Raw genomic sequence first — 13,467 nt, forward strand, 5'->3', positions numbered from 1 at the left:
TCATCTCTTTTAATTAGATTTTTTGCTTTTACTTGATCTGAGATCAAGTTTGCTATCCTTGTTTTTTTTCATTTCACCTGAAGCATGATAGATTATGCTGTAGTAGCCCTTTACCTTTACTCTGAATGTATCACTATGCTTTATATGTATTTCTTGTAAACATCATGTTCTAGGATTCCGGTTTTTAATCCAGTCTGCTATTCACTTCAGTTTTGTGGGAGAGTTCATCCCATTCACATTCACAATTAAAATAACTAATTCTATATTTGCTACCATCTTATTTACTCTAAATTATGCTTTTCTCTTTCCTTTTCCCCTTCCCTCCTCCTCAGTATTTTGCTTTTGGCCCTCAACTACCTCTTCATCTCATAACATCCCTTATGCAATCTTCCAAGAATACCTTGTGAAATGGAGACCAGCTCATAGCTCCCTTTGGGGCTTCATCTGGAGTTGCTTTGCCTTTAAGAACCTCAGGATTTGAGATCTGTTCTTTCTCTCCATAAAACCTGTCTATGGTGAGAGTTCTCTTTTCTTTTTTTACTCATTTTTTTTAAAGACTTGAGGTCTGCTCAATGCAAAGGAGCAACAATTGCTTTAATTTGCCCTGGAGCAATTCACTAATTGATTTCCAGTGCTGGGTAATTGCAACTAGGTCTGACCTTCTGGAGCTCAGTGGTTTACAATTTTCCTTTTGTAGCAAATCTGCCAAACCACCTGTTTTCAACCAGTACAGAGTAGTCTAATTGGTTCACAGAAGATTCCCAGGTGCAATGGAAGCTGCAACATTCTGACTCCGCATACCAGCTCTTTGCCCTGGTCTCAATGTGCTGCAGTCTGGGCTTGGCAGACTGTCCTACTGCCCATTTAAAACAAACCTGTTCTGACGTTCTTGAAAGGTAGCTTCTTCTGGGAATGCGTTGTACTCCAGATATTTGTAGGATCTTTGACTCCAACATCATTTTAGAGGCTTAATCCACTTTTGGTTTGAGAGAAGGTAAGAGGAGGTCACAGAAAGTCATGTCTGCTCTCTGCCATCTTGGCTCTGCCCCTGGATCTCTAGGATGATTATTCTTAATTGTTTTAGTTCATTTGTTTTCTGGGAAAATATGTATGTGTAATGTATATATGTATATATTTATATTTTTATTTGTTCGTCAAAACCCTTTGCTTCTTCATAGTGGTAATTCTAAATGTTTTATCTTGGCTATAATGACACAGTGTTTGTATTATTTCCTTATTTATGGTTACAGTGGTTTTTCCTTGACCTGGAATCTCTGGAATTTGACTATAATATTCACAGTATTTTATTTCATATTTGAATTCCTTTCAGAAATTAAGTGGTGGAATCTCTAAATTTGGTCTTGGCTTCTAAGCTATCTGAACAATTTTTCTTTATAATTCCTTAAAATATGATGGCAAGTCTCCTTTTTATAGTTTTTGGATAGCCCAATTTAAAAAAAAATTATCCTCAATAGATTGAGTTAAATTGTTTTTTCTCATATAGAACATTATTACATAGTTTTTTAAAGTTATTTGACTAACAAAATCAATGCAAAAAATAAAAAAGATTAGAAGAAAGGCAGAAAAATGGGAATTATTTTATATTCCAGGGTTCTGATAAAGGCCTCATATCTAAAACATATAGAAAATTGACTCATCTAACCAATTGGAAAAATATTAAATGCTCTTGTATAGGGCAAGCAAATATAATAAAGATGACAATACAACCTAAACTAATCGATTTGTTTAGCGCTATACCAATCAGACTCCCAAAAAACTATTTTAATGACCTAGAAAAAATAACAACAAAGTTCATATAGAAAAACAAAAGGTCAAGAATTTCAAGGGAATTAATGAAAAAAAATCAAATGAAGATGGCTTAGCTGTAGCAGATCTAAAATTATATTACAGAGCAGCAGTTACCAAAACCATTTAGTATTGGCTAAGGAATAGATTAGTTGATCAGTGGAATAGGTTAGGATCAAAGGACAAAACAGTCAATAACTATAGCAATCTAGTGTTTGACAAACCCAGAGACCTTAGCTTTTGGGATAACAACTCACTGTTTGACAAAAATTGCTGGGAAAATTGGAAACCAGTATAGCAGAAACTAGGCATCGACCCACACTTAACACCGCACACCAAGATAAGGTCAAAATGGGTTCATGACCTAGGTATAAAGAATGTGATTATAAATAAATTAGAGGAACACAGCATAGTTTACCTCTCAGACCTGTGGAAGAGGAAGGAATTTATGACCAAAGAAGAATTAAAGATCATTTCTGATCACAAAATAGAAAATTTTTATTATATCAAACTGAAAAGTTTTTGTACAAGCAAAACTAATGCAGACAAGATCAGAAGGGAAGCAATAAACTGGGAAAATATTTTTACAGTCAAAGGTTCTGATAAAGGACTCATTTCCAAAATATATAGAGAATTGACTCTAATTTATAATAAATCAAGCCATTTTCCAGTTGATAAATGGTCAAAGGATATGAACAGACAATTTCCAGATGATGAAATTGAAACTATTTCTAGTCATATGAAAAGATGCTCCAAGTCATTATTAATCAGAGAAATGCAAATTAAGACAACTCTGAGATACCACTACACACCTGTCAGACTGGCTAGAATAACAGGGAAAGATAATGCGGAATGTTGGAGGGGATGTGGGAAAACAGGGACACTAATACATTGTTGGTGGAATTGTCAATACATCCAACCATTCTGGAGAGCAATTTGGAACTATGCTCAAAAAGTTATCAAACTGTGCATACCCTTTGATCCAGCAGTGTTACTACTGGGCTTATATCCCAAAGAGATCATAAAGAAGGGAAAGGGATCGGTATGTGCAAGAATGTTTGTGGCAGCCCTCTTTGTAGTGTCCAGAAACTGGAAACTGAGTAGATGCCCATCAATTGGAGAATGGCTGAATAAATTGTGGTATGTGAATGTTATGAAATATTATTGTATGAAATGACCAGCAAGATGATTTCAGAAAGGCCTGGAGGGACTTAAACGAACTAATGCTGAATGAAAAGAGCAGGGCCAGCAGATCCTTATATACTTCAACAACAATACTATATGATGATCAATTCTGATGGACCTGGCCATCTTTAGCAATGAGATGAACCAAATCAGTTCCAATGGAGCAGTAATGAACTGAACCAGCTACGCCCAGCTAAAGAACTCTGGGAGATGACTAAGAACCATTAATTGAATTCCCAATCCCTATACTTTTGCCTACCTGCATTTTTTATTTCCTTCACAGGCTCATTGTGCAATATTTCAGAGTCCGATTCTTTTTGTACAGCAAAATAACTATTTGGCCATGTATGCTTATTGTTTATATAATTTATACTCTAATATATTTAACATCTACTGGTCATCCTGCCATCTAGGGGAGGGGGTGTGGGGAAGGAGGGGAAAAATTGGAACAAAAGGTTTGGCAATTGTCAATGTTGTAAAATTACCCATACATATAACTTGTAAATAAAAAGCTATGAAAGAATGTTTTAAAAAATTAAAAAAAAAGAAAATTGACTCAAATTTATAAGAATACAAGTCACTCTCCAATTGATAAATGGCCAAAGGACATGAACAGAAAATGTATAGACAAAGAAATTAAAAACCTTTCATGTCATATGAAAAAATGCTCTAAATCACTTTTGTCCCAGAAATGCAAATTAAAGCATCTCTGAGGTACACAATATACCTCTCAGATTGGCTAAAATGACAGAAAAAGATAGTGATGAATGTTGGAGAGGATATGTGAAAATGGGAACACAAATACATTGTTGGTGGAGTTGTGAACTGATCCAATTATTTTAGAAAGCAATTTAGAACTACGCCCAAAGAGCTATAAAACTATGCATACTCTTTGATTCAGCAGTGTCTCTACTGGGTTTGTATCATAAAGAGAGAAAAAGGACCCATATGTGCAAAAATGTTTGTAGTAGTCTTTTTGTATTGACAAGGAACTGGAAACTGAGTAGTTGCTCCTCAGTTGAGGAATGGCTGAATAAATTATGGTATATGAATGTTATGGTATATTATTGTTCCATAAGAAATGGTCTGCAGGATGATTTCAAAAGGGCCTGAAGAGAGTAACACAAACTATTTTATATATATATATGATGACCAACTCCGATGGACTTCGTTCTTTTCAACAGTGAAGTGATTCAGGTGAATTCCAATAGACTTGTGATGGAGAAAATCATCTACATCCAGAAAGAGTACTGTGGAAACTGAATGTGAATCACAATATAGTATTTTCATCTCTTTTGTTGTTGTTTTCTTGCTTTTTTTCCTTTTTGATCTGATTTTTCATGTGCAGTGTGATAAATATGGAAATATGTATGAAAGAATTGCACATGTTTAAGATATATTGGATTACTTACTGTCTAGGGGAAAAGTGGATAAAAAGGAGGGAGAAAAAATTGGAACACAAGTTTTTACAAGGGTGAAGGTTGAAAACTATCTTTGCATATATTTTAAAAATAAAAGGCTATTATTTTAAAGAGTTTTTTGACTTTGTTTTTTTGATGTCTCATTAAATAATTAGCTTACTTAAAAGCTACCACCATCCTTTTTTTTTTTTTTTTTTTGATCTTTTGTAGTTGAGCTGATTATTTCTTGATAATTGTTTGTGGAACAAGACTATGATTTAAGCCTTTAAAAAAAAGGCTTTCCAATTTTTTGAAGGTAGTATCTTTTCCTATTATAGTCTTGGGCATATAGAACTAGGCTACATCCTAAGACAATAGCCTTATTTGATCTAAATTCTTCCCCTTATCAAATTTTCCTTTAATCATCTTTTTAACCAATTACAATAATTTTGATGATTACTACTTCATAGCATAAGCTGAGGTTTACTAGGGCTTATCTCTCTTACATTTATATGCTTTTCTTTGATATTTCAGACAAGGGTTACTTATTGTTGGGGATATGTGACATTTTAATGTGTATGGTTTCTTTTGTAAGCCTAAGTGGGTTTTTGTACTGTTTTTTTTTTCTAAAATATAACCATTCTCTGGGAGCAGATTTCTTGCGGAGCTTCTGGAGGCAGCCTTAGTTTCAGTTCAGTATAATAATCACCTCAAATGCAGCCAGCTGTTAAAGTCCAATCCTTTATTGTCTCTCCAAAATAGCCTGGTTAGCTTTTTCTGAGAGCTCTTGTTGCTAGTCCTTTGCCTTTGCCAGCTTTAGCCTCTAGCTCCCTCTGAATCCAAAGCCTCCAGCCAGCACAAAAGTCAAAGTTGGAATGAATCTGAGTCCTCCTCCTCTTGGAGGGCTTGTGGGCTTCCCTTAGACTTATGAATCTTCTCCACTGGATCCTAACTTATGAATCTCCCAAAAGTCTCTAGTGGGCTTGTGGTAGTTCCTCCTTATATATATATATATATATCCTCTCTTAAAGGTGTGAACTCTAATGTGTGAACTCTCCCAAAAAATGTAAACTCCAAAGGTGTCAACTAATGTGTGAACTCTCTTAAAGGTGTGAACTCTAAATGTGTGAACTAAGTACATAAGCATTGTCTCTATCAATTACAGTGACTTAGCACCTTGTTTCAAGTTCTAGCCCATAGCAGGTTTTTTTTTATTTTATTAATTTTAAAGCATTACTCAGAGTAGGGACCATAAGCTTTGCAAAACTTGTAGAGGTCTATTATACATGTGCGCACACGCACACACACACACACATATGCCAGGTTAGGGAACATAAATTTTGGAGGATTAGGGAGGAAATAAATAAAACCTCAAAGAAAGTCAGGTTTCAACTCAATCTGGATCCAGAAGATTAGGGTAAAATGAATAATAGTCTATGTACACCAGAAAGCCTATGTACGGATCTACCAGACACAATGGAAAAGAAGTATAGAGCTGGATATAGATGCATAAAAGATTAGGTGATATAAACTTACATGCTGTCCCAAAATTTTTAGTGCAGTATAAATTAAATTAAAAAATAGATTAAAACAGTAATAAGACTTTTATAAAACTCTAAGGATGTAGGGGGTGATAGCTAGTAGTGATCTTCCTTCAGTTAACCCTTTAATTTAATTGAACCATTAAAGGGATATCTGATATCTATTCTATACAAAGCTAACCCAGGTCAATATGGGGCATAATGTGGTGAAATCTACGTCTTTTTTTTTCTAATACAAAAAATGAAATCTCAGATGACCGGTCCAACCCTCCTAATGTAAAATAAGTCCCAGTCATGGTGATTCTGAGTGAGGAAAGCTAGAAGTGTATGAATTAATAAGAAAGCTAAACAAAATTTGGGGAAAAAACTAGTCTATTGATATTTTCCATTGAAGATTAATGTTATCAATTTTTAATTTGAATACTAACTGCCTTTAACCTATTGACTTCAGATAATTCACAACATTTTTATGAATGTAACCAACTACAAACCTAAAAAAAAGATATATGGTATTCCAAATATAGTTCCATAGTAGGGGAAAAAATGGAAATTCAAATTTCCTCCTAAGAACTATCTGTGTGTTCCTCTTGGAGTCTGGCATTGAATAGTGCTGCACTTGGATTGAATATCTAGGGCTTCAGACACTTAGGATTGTTTCATGTCTCTAGTTAAATCACTTAATCTGTAGTGCCTCAATATATTCATCTGTAAAATGAAGATAATAATAGTGCCATCCTCTCACTGTAGTTCTGAGGGCAAATAAAATAGATAAAACAAAACTTTCTGAACAGTAAAGCATTTCATAAATTCAACCTATTAATAATAAGTAGAAATGATAATATAGAACCCAGATAGAACATATAGACATAAAAGTACATCTTGAGATTGAGAAGAATCTGCTTCTAGAAGGTTGATATTAAAACTAATTTTTTATATCTCCCCACTCCTAATTTCCTGGCTCTGTTGGATTTTTGAGTACACATATATAAATAGTGCCTGAGCTTTTCAGTGTAGAGACTTCTACTACAAAATATTTTATGTAACCATATTTTCAAGTTTATGACTAGGTAATTGCATATTCTGACTGTCTGAGCAAAGTGAATTAAAATATTTAAGCTAGTTTGAGTTTATATCTCATCTCACAGGTGTTAAGGCATTTTGAAATAGCTTGAGGACTCTATTTGTATGTATTCTATAGTTTTAAGTATTGTACAGCTGTGAATACCCTTGTTTTCTCCTTAAACATTCAACTAGGTTTTTAACTTCTCAAATACTATAATTACACTAGGCATAAAGGATGTAAAGAATAGGACTCTGAATGAAGTAGTGCTCTGTGGATTTGTAAATCTAACACAGATGTGCAGTAAATATTGTTAGCTTTGATTCCAAAGGACACCATATAAATACAACAAGAGTTAAGAAGAGGTATAATTTGTCAGTGATTTCTGCTAAATATCTAATCAGTAATGGAGAAGTGAGATCTCTACATGAAGAGATGAATAGCTTTTCTTAAGGGGTTTTTCTCTTTTACTTTTACTCAGAGGCACTTCTGTTCATTCTTTAAATATATTCAAACTTTTATAGAATAGATGTTGCAGGTTCAGAGAAGATGATTTTTAAAAACTTTTTTAAAAGAATTGTAACAAATTGAAGCATGTTTAAAATAAGATGTTTGTAAATGATTAGAAATAGTCTTCACAAATTGATACCATTTGAGCCCCTATTTGAGTGATATACTTAAATTTCTTAGGGAATAATTTAAATGTAGAACTTCAGCATTTGAAATGAATTGGGAAAAGGAATTGAATCTGTACAAGATTTTATTTTAGAGTAAAATTAAATATGACAAAGATTGACAGGAAAATTTCATCAACTGTAATTTCTTTAGAGATTTGATTAAATTTGAGGAAATACATATTCTGGAAAAATAATGTAATAGGTAGAAAAACAATTAAGTATTTCATTCTCTTGATAGGTTATTTCTTTGAGGAGTCAAACAACACTTCTGTTTTATAAATCTTGCATGAGGAGAAAAAATCTATCTTCATGACTATTTGCTCAATCAATATCAATTTTATAAGCTATAACAAGTTAGCAGATAGAAGACATCTGGTCAGGCCTGTGAGGAAGAAAAAGAAGTATGTATATTTGTGGGATAGATTAGGGAGTTGTATAAAATATGGGGATATGATTTATCTAATGGGAGAAATTTAACTTTTCTTTCTTTTTTTGGTCCTTCAAAGAATATATCACTGTATTCTTCATTATTTCATTAATACACCATTACAAATTACAGTAACGTTGGGACTTCATATGATATGTGATTTTTGTTCATATGAATTTTGCATTCAAACAGTAGCGAATAGATTGCAGTCTTCCATACTTTTAACTTGTTTTTTTTCCCCTGTATGGCAATATAACTTTCTTCTTACCCTCTCTCCTGCCCACTCACCCTTCAAACATATCATTAGCTTTTATCATTGCTTAAAGCATATTGACTTCAATATGATCAACTTATGAAATTCCTCCCACATTAGATTATGTGCTATCTGTTTATTAGATAGTATCAAATCCCTTAATTGTTCCTTTATTCCCACTCTTCCTCCTCCTCCATTTTTTTTGCTTCTAAAATATTCCTTTCGCCTCCTTTTCACTTTCTTTTCTCCCTCTCCCCTCTCTCTCTTTCTTTCTTTCTCCTCTTTCTCTCTCACCCTCTTCTTTCCCCTGTTTCTTGTGAATATTGTATATTCACTTAGATTGAAATATAGTTATCAATTTTTTAAAGTTCTTCTAGCTCTCAGGAGTCTCTCTCTCCTCAGTTATCTTATATTTAATTCTCTAAGTACAAGGTACATTTCTTTGCTCATTTTCTATTTGAATCCTGAATACCTATTACACTACCTTATATTTACCATGTATTCATCATATAAAAATATGAGCTTTCTCTATAATCAATAACTATTTCCGTTTTCTTTATTACTCAATGTAAAATATTTTCCAGCAGAGTGTTAGCTCTCCTCTTCCAAGCACACATTCACAGTGAAGTAACTAAGAATCAATGTACATTAAACATGTCAACCTAATTTGGAGCATCTTGTTATATTCTTTATATAATGCACATAACTTTTGTGGTAGCTGGTTAATACAACTCATTCACATTTATTTCAGATTTCTCAAACACTAGAGAAATCATGTTGCTTCTACTGTGGGTACTAGAAAAACAAAATTTGAAAGTAGTAGACCTTTTGGTATTTGTCTATGAATAGTAAGATTAAGACTAAGACAAAACCCACCTTGGGGCAGCTAGGTGACATAGTAGTTAGAGCTATAAGCCTGGAGTCAGAATGCTCTGAGTTCATTTGTCATTTCAGACATTTACTAGGTATATGACTTTAAGCAAATTCCAGTTTTCTCATCTTTAAAATGAACTGAAGAAAGAAATGGCAAACTACCCCAATATCTTTGCCAAGAAAATCCCAAACAGGTTCATGAAAAGTCTGACATGACTGAAAACTTACTAAACAACAGGTTTCTAAAGGGGGTATGTAATGGGAGTTTTCAGAAAAGGGTGAAGGAAATAACAAAACCTGAAATACAGTGAGAAACAGCATGCAACCAAAATGATCATTTCTTTCATGGAAACTTAAGAAAACAAGAGAAAGTTTTGTACAATAAAGTAATAATATCCCATGATTCAATTTGGAAGAATGTCTATAAAAGAAATATTTTCATAATTCCCATACTCAATAATAAAGGATGCAAGAAGCATATTATGAAAGTCTGAGAATGTCAGCCTTCCCCCAACTGAATCTATGTCAGGGATACCAGAACTGAATTAGTACCAACATCCAAATAGGTATAGAAGCAAGTTAGACGGGAAAAAACTAAGAATAATAGGAAAATAATGGCATAATGAACTAGGATTTACTATATAATTCTTTGTAAATTATGAAACCCATATACTTTTTACATTGCAAGTGACATTTTTTTCAAAAGTGTCCCCTTTAAATTTTCAAGTATTTGGTGCATTGTTAATGAGGAATAGTGAATGGGTGAGAAAGAAGAAAACCTTAGTATTTTCCTGGGAAGACCATATGCATGTCTTAGAAGTTAGGGAATCCCTATAAAGTTAAAAAATCATGATAGGTAATAAAAAGGATGTCATTGAGGCTAAGTTAGTCAGTCAGTGACCAAAAGAATGAAACTATATGGTGTAAGAGGAACAAATTGCTGACGAAACTAGAGAAAAATATCTCGTGTTCCTTATTGCCCCTTTGTCGGAAATAGCACAAATTAAAACATTAAATAAAAGAGATTCAGATATTTCCTTCACAGTAAAGTTACTCTGCAAACACAAAATGATAATCCAGTATAGACATCTATGAGCATCAGCATGCACATACCAAACTTGAAATTTGAAATATGCCCCTCTACCCAGGGAGCCAATTTAAAGTTAGCAGCAAATAACAGATATTTGGTTAATTAGCTACATTTTTGCACACACAATAAAATATCAAACAGCCTAGAGCATTCCAGTGTTAAGCAAAACATTAACAAATGTTTCATATGCTTGCCAAAATCTATACCATCTTTCCTATTTATGTGTACTTCCTGTCATAATTTTTATAAAATGTGTATGGTTAATGTTTGATATAGTTTTATAAATTTTAAAAGAAGGGTATTCTATTTCTATTGCAGGATTTCCAAGGGTATAGCTCTCATCATTTATCAATTATCTTTCTATTCTTTGGGGTTTTTTTTTGTTTGTTTGTTTTTGTTGTTTTTGTTTTTCCTTTCTTGGACAGAATACAATTATCCATTGTACTTCATGAGTTTTCTCTGTTACCATAGATGTAGTCCATTTTACTGAAACAAAAATTGATAAGTTATTTATTTCTTTTTGGCTTGATTTTAAATTTCAATTTTGCTACAGTTTAGAAAGCATGAATGTTATATGTGGTCTTACAGATTGAAAGCATAACTATCAATTGTATTAAAAACAGTTTATTAGTTATCATTAAAAAAATTGACATTGGAAAGGAATAATGATACAGGATAAGTTAAGTTTTAAAAATGTGAAAATGAAATAAAATGGAGTAATGGATTTGTAAGTTATGAAGAGTGAAGGATAAATTATCGCTACTTTGTGTGTTGTCTAAATACATCAACTGATTTATAATTAGGCCTCTACCAAAACGTTGAGTGTACCTCCTATGGAGGATATACAAGAGGACAAGGAAAAGATTTTCAGAGATTGAATGGGAATGGATAATTTTGATCAGCATTATTGGAGAATATATTCCATAAATAAGATCACAGATACTTTAAAGGTAAAAGTATAACAATAAAAGTGAAAGTATAACTCATCTGATGGATTAGATACATATTTTGTTTTCATGTACTTTTAAGACAGTAATTGTGTCTTAATTATATCCTCCAAAACTTCTGACAGAAAGCCTTATACACAAAATTTCTTTCCTTTCTTTGACTTTACTTATTTTTTTCTTTTGCTTTTCTTTCTTTTTATTCTATTTTTTTCTTTCTTTCTCTGTTTTTCTCCCTTCTTTTTTTCTTGTGAAGAAATTAACATTGCTCTTGAATATATGAATATATACAAGTAAATACATATACATGTATATATGAGAATATATGAAATATATTGAAATGAAAATATAAAAATTTAATATGTCCACAAGGTAGAATTTAATTTTAACAATTGAAGGTTTGTCAAAGATATTTGTTGCCAATGATTTCCATTTAAAGATTGTTATAAGCAATGCTATTTGGAAAGGTGCAGTAGTTAAAAAGCTGATCTGAGAGTCAGAAAGAGTCCCATTGATGACCTCAAATTTGACTCCAGGCACTTAGCACCTATATGATTCTCGATAAATCATATATCCCTGCTTACCTCAGTTCCTCATGTGTAAAATGATCTGGAGAAATAATTAGCAAATAATTCTAGTATCTTTGCCAAGAAAATCCCAAATGGGGTTACAAAGAGAAGAACAAACCGAAAAACAAAAAAAAAATTGCTATTACTGGGTGTCATAATCATAAGAGAGGTAAATATATAGAAAACAAGGATTCATCTAGATAGAGATAAAATTATTGATGTGGGAATGAATTGCTTACCAACTAAATTATTTTTCTCCTCTTTTAGCTATGATGGTCAAAATTATGTTACCCCCAATATAGATTTATTCCATGTATATTTGCAATAATCCATCTACTCGTGTTGTCATTTTAGTTTTAGTATCATTGTCACTTCTACATAAAATAGACCAGAAATTGAGATATTAAAGTTCACTATCATCAATGGTGAAGTTTGAATATTAATATAATACTAATAGATCTTCTATGTTTTCTGTGTTTCTAGATGGTTAGGACTTTTTTAAAAAGACCATTCAAGTTTAGTCATTAGGAAATTCCTGTTAACTCTATGTTGTGGGTTACAACTAGATTTTAAAACTGATTTAAGAGTGGATGATAAGTAAGTTGGAGTTCAAATGTAAAATAATTATTTTCAAAATGTTGAGCATTTTTAAAAAGATATATAGAGTAGACAGTTTTAGGGGAAAATTTAAATTATGAAGATGAGCAAATTCTGAAGAATCCTTTAGGGGTCTTGAAACCATTGAGGAGAGAAGCAAATAGAAAGAAATGAAGACAGTGAAGAGTAAAAGATTAAAGATTGATGAAAGAGAAGAGATTAAAAAGTAGGCTATTGTAGAGGAATAGTTTTAACAATGAATAAAGATGTCACTTCTTGTAAAACATGATAAATATTTTTCCTTTTATTTTTTGTTTGTTTTGGTTTGCGTCTTCTTTCACAATGTGACTAATATGGAAATGTGCTTTGCATGACTTCACCTGTATAATGTATATCAAATTACTTACTAATGAAAGGAGATGGAGGAGGTTAGAGTAGGATAAAGAAAATGTGGAACTTGTTTTCTCTTTTTTCTACTAAATGATAGTCCTTTAAATGTAATTTGGAGAAAATAAACTATTGTAAAAAAAAAAAAAAGATTGAAACTTGAAAAAATGTACATGAAGAAAGAGTAGCTAATGATACTAAGATATGTTGAAAAAAGTAAGAAAGTTAAAGCTAAAGGAGCTTATAATAGCCCCCAGATAATTTCTTACCCTTGAATGGAAATCAGAAGTCATCTCCAAAGTTTGTGTGGATTTAGAAGCTGGTTGGAGAGAGATTAAAGAAAGATTAAAAGAGAAATTAAACAAAGATTACAAAGCTTGAAATAGTTATTTTAAGGGATCATGTAGATAATTAAAATAAGCCAAGTAGAATTACCCAGTTGATATGAAATATTTATTGAAGTTGTGGGTCATTGTAAGACAAGACCAAAAAGAAGATAAATTCATGTTATGACTCTAGAAATTTTGAAATCTTTGAAGATATCACTGAATTGATGATATCAATCCCTAGAACTTTATAGAGCTATGTTAATGAGATTCACAAAAACCCAAAAATTGAAAACAATTTCCACAAAAATCTATACTTAAATTTTCTCTAC

The 13,467-nt window shown here is 32.2% G+C and overlaps 1 long non-coding RNA gene across 2 annotated transcripts in view; it reads right to left on the reverse strand.

The window, feature by feature from the left end:
* Positions 1 to 7,758: 7,758 nt before the first annotated feature.
* LOC116419875 overlaps positions 7,759 to 13,467 on the reverse strand; it is a 45,098-nt gene continuing 39,389 nt past the window's right edge. For both annotated transcript variants that reach the window (XR_004230207.1, XR_004230208.1), the window contains exons 3-4: positions 13,079 to 13,128; positions 7,759 to 8,051 (exon numbers count right to left, since the gene is read on the reverse strand). This is a non-coding gene — a long non-coding RNA (uncharacterized LOC116419875). The remainder of the gene's footprint in view (positions 8,052 to 13,078; positions 13,129 to 13,467) is intronic.

This window comes from Sarcophilus harrisii, chromosome 6 (genome assembly GCF_902635505.1).
Source record: "Sarcophilus harrisii chromosome 6, mSarHar1.11, whole genome shotgun sequence".
NCBI classification, from domain to species: domain Eukaryota; kingdom Metazoa; phylum Chordata; class Mammalia; order Dasyuromorphia; family Dasyuridae; genus Sarcophilus; species Sarcophilus harrisii.